We start from the raw sequence: 6,000 nt of genomic DNA on the forward strand, positions 1-6,000 counted from the left end.
TCTGTCCTCTCACCTCTCTCTCTCTCTCTGTCCTCTCACCTCTCTCTCTCTCTGTCCTCTTGTCTCTCTCTCTCTGTCCTCTTGTCTCTCTCACCTCTCTCTCTCTCTGTCCTCTCACCTCTCTCTCTCTCTCTGTCCTCTCACCTCTCTCTCTCTCTCTCTCTCTGTCCTCTCACCTCTCTCTCTCTGTCCTCTCACCTCTCTCTCTCTCTCTCTGTCCTCTCACCTCTCTCTCTCTGTCCTCTCACCTCTCTCTCTCTGTCCTCTCACCTCTCTCTCTCTCTGTCCTCTCACCTCTCTCTCTCTCTGTCCTCTCGTCTCTCTCACCTCTCTCTCTCTGTCCTCACACCTCTCTCTCTCTCTGTCCTCTCACGTCTCTCTCTCTCTCTCTCTCTCCTCTCACCTCTCTGTCCTCTCGTTTCTCTCACCTCTCTCTCTCTCTCTGTCCTCTCACCTCTCTCTCTGTCCTCTCGTCTCTCTCACCTCTCTCTCTCTGTCCTCTCACCTCTCTCTCTCTGTCCTCTTGTCTCTCTCACCTCTCTCTCTCTCTCTCTGTCCTCTCGTCTCTCTCACCTCTCTCTCTCTCTCTGTCCTCTCGTCTCTCTCTCTCTCTCTCTCTCTGTCCTCTCACCTCTCTCTCTCTCTGTCCTCTCACCTTTCTCTCTCTCTGTCCTCTCACTTCTCTCTCTCTGTGTGTCCTCTCAACTCTCTCTCTGTCCTCTCACCTCTCTCTCTCTCTGTCTTCTCTCTCTCTGGGTGATGTGATGTACCAGTTAGCAGCAGAGCGTTGTAGGCCTGTCTAACTCAGGGCTGGTGATAAATAACCTGTAATAAACCCTGGATGACCATCTCTGCCTGTCCCAGTCCCAGTCCTAGTCCCAGTCCCAGTCCTAGTCCCAGTCCCAGTCCTAGTCCCAGTCCCAGTCCCAGTCCTAGTCCCAGTCCCAGTCCCAGTCCCAGTCCTAGTCCCAGTCCCAGTCCTAGCTACAGCTACATCACTTACTGAGGTGAATTGCGAATTCTGCAAGGACCTACCTTTCAAAGTGCAGTACTCTCTTGTTCTTTCATTTTCGCTCATTCTTGATTTCCTTTTCTCTTCTCTTTCTCTTGGTCTAGCTTCCTTTTGTCAATTCTTCATTCTCTCTCTCTCTCTCTCTCTCTCTCTCTCTCTCTCTCTCTCTCTCTCTCTCTCTCTCTCTCTCTCTCTCTCTCTCTCTCTCTCTCTCTCTCTCTCTCTCTCTCTCTCTCTCTCTCTCTCTCTCTCTCTCTCTCTCTCTCTCTCTCTCTCTCTCTCTCTCTCTCTCTCTCTCTCTCTCTCTCTCTCTCTCTCTCTCTCTCTCTCTCTCTCTCTCTCTCTCTCTCTCTCTCTCTCTCTCTCTCTCTCTCTCTCTCTCTCTCTCTCTCTCTCTCTCTCTCTCTCTCTCTCTCTCTCTCTCTCTCTCTCTCTCTCTCTCTCTCTCTCTCTCTCTCTCTCTCTCTCTCTCTCTCTCTCTCTCTCTCTCTCTCTCTCTCTCTCTCTCTCTCTCTCTCTCTCTCTCTCTCTCTATACCAGGAGAAACAGCTGCATAACATACCAGCTCCTACCACAGACTTTGTGCCAAAAGTTTGTGATTTGGGGTTGAAATACAAAAAGAGGAAGAAAGTTGAAATTTTGGCTCTAAATGGATCTGTTTCCATGTGTGTGAACAGTAATGGGGGAAACCGATGTCCATCAAAGATTACACTTACGGTTGTAACTAACCAGCACTGGCTCAGAGAAAGCTGAGCCAGTGCTGGTTAGTTACAACCGTAAGTGTAATCTTTGATGGACATCGGTTTCCCCCATTACTGTTCACACACATGGAAACAGATCCATTTAGAGCCAAAATGACTGCTTTTAATTAGCTCTAATATGATTCTCTGCTCTCGATGAGAAACTGGGGCCCCGTATGGGTCTGTGGTCACATTAGGCCAGGTCACTCAGATCCAGAATGGAGGAATAGTTTGCTTGGACCTGTGATGGAGGAACAGAGTGATTGATGCTGTTCTGGCTCCAGTGGAGAAGCAGCACTAGGAACTCTCACTCAGATCTGGGCTCAATGTGAAACTCTTCAGACACTGACGTGGAATTTCCCTCTCCCTCTGTTTGCATCATGCCAGTACTTTGCACTCACTCCATCTTGCTTTCTCTCTCTCTCTCTCTCTCTCTCTCTCTCCATCTCTCTCACTCTCTCTATCTTTCACTCTCTCTCTCTTTCTCTCTCTTTCACTCTCTCTCTCTTTCTCTCTCTCTCTCTTTCTCTTTCTCTATTTTGATTGTGACCATTTCCTCTCAGCACTCAACCCCTTCTCTATTTGTCACAACCACAGAGTACATTTCTCTCCATTTAAACTGAAAACAACAGTACTGTGGACAGTTTTGTGGTTATAACAAGTCGTCTCAATGGTTGTTTTTAAAGTAACATACTTTTCCGCACAGATCCTCTAACAACACTGTTGGCCTCATCAACATTTGCCCTCATGTTGCCCTCATGTTGCCCTCATGTTAGCCTCATGTCAATCAAAAATCTATCAATTCATCTTTCTCCTCCTGCTTGCACAATATAATTACAATGACTTCAAGTAGTTTCTCTTCTTAGAATCAACTGGTGTGTGTGTGTGTGTGTGTGTGTGTGTGTGTGTGTGTGTGTGTGTGTGTGTGTGTGTGTGTGTGTGTGTGTTTCAGAATGAGGTGAGTAGTACGTGCAAACAGGAACAGTCACACACTGCGGTTGACAAACTGTTGCTCGCTGTGGCGCTAATTCCGTTTTCGAAACCAAAGGCGGGAAGGGGGGGAGGGGGCAGTCACGTAAACTACTGTTGACTGATAGACAACAGGGGGGAGGGGGCAGTCACGTAAACTACTGTTGACTGATAGACAACAGGGGGGAGGGGGCAGTCACGTAAACTACTGTTGACTGATAGACAACAGGGGGGAGGGGGCAGTCACGTAAACTACTGTTGACTGATAGACAACAGGGGGGAGGGGCAGTCACATAAACTACTGTTGACTGATAGACAACAGGGAGGGGGGGCTTCAATAGACCAATAAGGAACCTCTCTGTCTTTAATAGACCAATAAGAACCCCCTCTCTGTCTTTAATAGACCAATAAGAACCCTCTCTGTCTTTAATAGACCAATAAGAACCCTCTCTGTCTTTAATAGACCAATAAGAACCCCCTCTCTGTCTTTAATAGACCAATAAGAACCCTCTCTGTCTTTAATAGACCAATAAGAACCCTCTCTGTCTTTAATAGACCAATAAGAAACCTTTCTGCTGATAACAGCTAGTTTTCAGTTTCCCCCCCTCCCCACTCAGAAATAGTTGTTTGATAAAACGCTATTTTTCGCCATTTCAACCTAGAAATGATTTGATATTGATATTAAAAATGTCTGCATTGGGCCTTTAAGTTAAACTTATTTGAATGTAATTGTAGGAAGCCATCGTATCCACAACTCTATCCCTCGTTCTCGCTTAGTGTATAAGAGATAGCAGGCCATGGCTCTCACTCTCTCTCTCTCTCTCTCTTTGTCTCTCTTTCTCTCTGTGTGTCTCTCTCTCCATCTCTCTCTCTCTATGCTCTATGTGTCTCTCTCTCCATCTCTCTTTCTCTATGTGTCTCTATCTCTCTTTCTCTGTCGCTCTCTCTCTTTCTCTGTCGCTCTCTCTCTTTCTCTGTCGCTCTCTCTCTTTCTCTCTGTCTCTCTCTCCATCTCTCTTTCTCTGTGTCTCTCTCTCCATCTCTATCTCCCTTTCTCTGCGTCTCTCTCTCCATTACCTTCTCTATCTCTCTTTCTCTGTGTGTCTCTCTCCATTTCCCTCTCTATCTGTCTTTCGCTGTGCGTCTCTCTCTCTCTGTCCCTCTCTCCATCCCTATTTCTGTGTCTCTCTCCATCTCCCTCTCTCTGTCTTTCTCTGTGTGTCTCTCTCTCTCTCTCTGTCCCTCTCTCCATCTCTCTTTCTCTGCGTCTCTCTCTCCATCTCCGCGTCTCTCTCTCCATCTCTCTTTCTCCATCTCCCTCTCTATCTGTCTTACTCTTTGTGTCTCTCCTACTCTTTTTCTCTCTTCCTCTCGTGGTGTCTCCCTCTCTTCTCTGCTATTTCCCAGCCTTCTGTAAATTACACTGGCCCGCTGATGTGAACTCTCACTCCACTGGGGAAATGTCCCAGACGCTTTATGGGCCAAGCCCTGACGGCCCATCTATCTCACACACACACACACACACACACACACACACATTACACCACCATTACAGAGCATCACACAAAAATACAGCATGGCACGCAGCATCTCAGACAGGCCGTGCAGAAAGTGCTACGTTTCATGTCAGCCATTTCACGTCGTCTTGTCGTTGGGAGGCTATGAGACAGCAGAATGAACAGGAGATGTAACTGCCGAGCCTAAAATGGCTCCTCGTTCATTCTGTGTCGGAACACCCCTTTTTCAATGAAGTGTAGAGTGACTCGGATGGCTTATCAAATTGGACAAAACGTATCACTGGTAAAGATGTCCAGTTCTGTATTTACATCACATGACATATACAATGCAATGTAAAGAAACAGATGGGGGGTAAATCTACAAGGGAAAAAACAACTTGGGTGTGAGAAAAACTGGGGAAAAAGCTTCAATTACTAAACTAGTGGAAACCAATTCAAAACGTTCTCAAAGAATCTAAGAAACGTTCTCAAAAAACACTTTAAAAAAGCTGATCATCTTAGAGAAATAACTGCCTTGCTGGTGCGTGAAGATAAAGTAGTTCCTCAACACCCCATTTTCTATGACTCTCTCTCAACTCTGACGAAGATAAGAGATTCTAACTGTCATGTCTGAATTCCCCTTTTAGGAAACAGAGAGGCCATATTGTCTCTAGCTGCAAACACCATGTATACAGCTGCATATCGCTTACCTCGACCTTATCCGGGGAGATTATATGAAAATGAATGGAAACACCCTGTGTGAAGATACACGTCAGTTGGCTGTGCAGTGTGCTATTATGTTCAGGCAGGTTACACTCCTTGTTCGAAGCAGGGAAATAGTTGCAAACCATTTCAAAACGTCACCATCTCAACCTCAAATCCTTCACACCACGGGAAGTGTGGGGATACAGGCAGACAGACACCCTTACAAAAGTCAAGTTTCGGGAAAAAAAAAAGTTTTGCTATGTAGCAGATATACGGCTAGAGGACTTTTAGTTCCATAAAATGTATAAAATATCTTCTCTTTTGAAAACAGAATCCCACAAAATCACCAGAATGAAAGTGTATCATTGACACTGCACTGTACGGTTGTCAATATAGTTTGTTCATATATCTGTCAATATGCCGTATAGTTTGACATAGAACAATTAAAAAATATATCTACAAGTAAATATAATAGCTGAAATCCAAAACAGGTATATGTTTCAAATGTTGAAGTGAGGTGGCTCTTAAGTCCCTTGTGTCTGTGCCTTCTTACCTGTGTATCTGTAGAACGCTGACGTGACACTGGGGCTGAGTGAGAGAGCCCCAACGCGGGTCACAACGCACCGCAATGCATTGTGGGTCAAACTGCCCTCCTCTCTTCTCTCTCGCTCTGTTAATAACTCAATCGTTTTTTTTCTTTCTATCTCTTTCTCTCTGTCTGTCTCTCTCTTTCTCCCTCTGTCTCTCTGTCTGTCTCTCACTCTCTCTCTCCCTCTGTCTCTCTGTCTGTCTCTCGTTCTCTCTCTGTCTGTCTGTCTCTGTCTCTCTCTCTCCCTCTGTCTCTGTCTCTCTCTCTCCCTCTGTCTCTCTGTCTCTCTCTCTCCCTCTGTCTCTCTCTCTCCCTCTGTCTCTCTCTCTCCCTCTGTCTCTCTCTCTCCCTCTGTCTCTCTGTCTCCCCCTCTCTCGCTCTGTCTGTCTGTCTCTTGCTCTCTCTCTGTCTCTCTCTCTCTCTCCCCTTCTCTCTCTCTGTCTGTCTGTCTCTTGCTCTCTCTCTGTCTCTCTCTCTCCCCTTCTCTCT

The 6,000-nt window shown here is 46.2% G+C and overlaps 1 protein-coding gene across 8 annotated transcripts in view; it reads right to left on the reverse strand.

Moving 5' to 3' along the window:
* The window catches only part of LOC110530751 (muscleblind-like protein 1), a 96,958-nt gene extending 91,449 nt beyond the window's left edge, over positions 1-5,509 (reverse strand). For all 8 annotated transcript variants that reach the window (XM_090182808.1, XM_090182807.1, XM_090182806.1 and 5 more), the window contains exon 1: positions 5,476-5,509. The gene's annotated coding sequence lies outside the window, so the exon portion shown is untranslated. The remainder of the gene's footprint in view (positions 1-5,475) is intronic.
* Between the last annotated feature and the right edge of the window lie 491 nt (positions 5,510-6,000).

Source organism: Oncorhynchus mykiss, chromosome 8, assembly GCF_057628025.1.
Source record: "Oncorhynchus mykiss isolate SJ-2025 chromosome 8, ASM5762802v1, whole genome shotgun sequence".
Taxonomy (NCBI): Eukaryota; Metazoa; Chordata; class Actinopteri; order Salmoniformes; family Salmonidae; genus Oncorhynchus; species Oncorhynchus mykiss.